We start from the raw sequence: 844 nt of genomic DNA, 5'->3' as shown, positions 1-844 counted from the left end.
ATATTCACGACCTGAGTCTGTACATACAGGACCTGAGCTCGTATATTTACAAGACCCGAACCCGTGTATACAAGAACCCAGCCCGTATATACAGGACCAGAGCCAGTATGTACAAGACCCGATCTCGTATGTATAAAACCCGACACTGTGTATACAAGGCCCGACCTCGTATGTACAAGACCCAAACACATGTATACAGGACCCGACCTCATGTATACACAGGACCGAGCTCATACATACACTACCTGACCCCATATATACAGGACCCAAACTCGTATATATGGGTTCGAGTCCAGTATATATATGTTCTGAACCTGTATATTCATTACCTGACTTCATATATAGGACCCAAACCCGTATATACAAGACCTAAGCCCATATATACAAGACCTGAATCTGTATATACAAGACCCCAGCCCATATATACAGGACCTAACCCAGTATATACAAGATCTGACCCGTATATACAGGATCCGAACCCGTACATACATGTTCTGAACAAATATATGACTTGACCCCGTACATACAATACCTGAACCCATATGTACATGTTTTGACCCCTAATATACATGACCTGATCCAATATATACATGTTCTAAACTCATATATTCATGACCTGGCCCCGTATATACAGAACCCAAACCTATATATGCATGACCTGACCTGAGCCTGTATATACATGACCTGACCCCGTACATAAGGACCAGTGTGTGAAGAGACAGTACACGGCCCGCATGTCTCCCCAGAAAGGGACAGCTGGAACACCCGGGACAGCTGCAACCGGAGAAGAGACAGCCCAGGAGGAGGGGGCGTCTCTTTAAGAGGCGGGGGAGAGGGAGGAACA

Source organism: Eleutherodactylus coqui, chromosome 11 (genome assembly GCF_035609145.1).
Source record: "Eleutherodactylus coqui strain aEleCoq1 chromosome 11, aEleCoq1.hap1, whole genome shotgun sequence".
NCBI classification, from domain to species: Eukaryota; Metazoa; Chordata; class Amphibia; order Anura; family Eleutherodactylidae; genus Eleutherodactylus; species Eleutherodactylus coqui.
The sequence above is the reverse complement of the archived record's forward strand: the minus strand, read 5'-3'. Positions refer to the sequence as shown.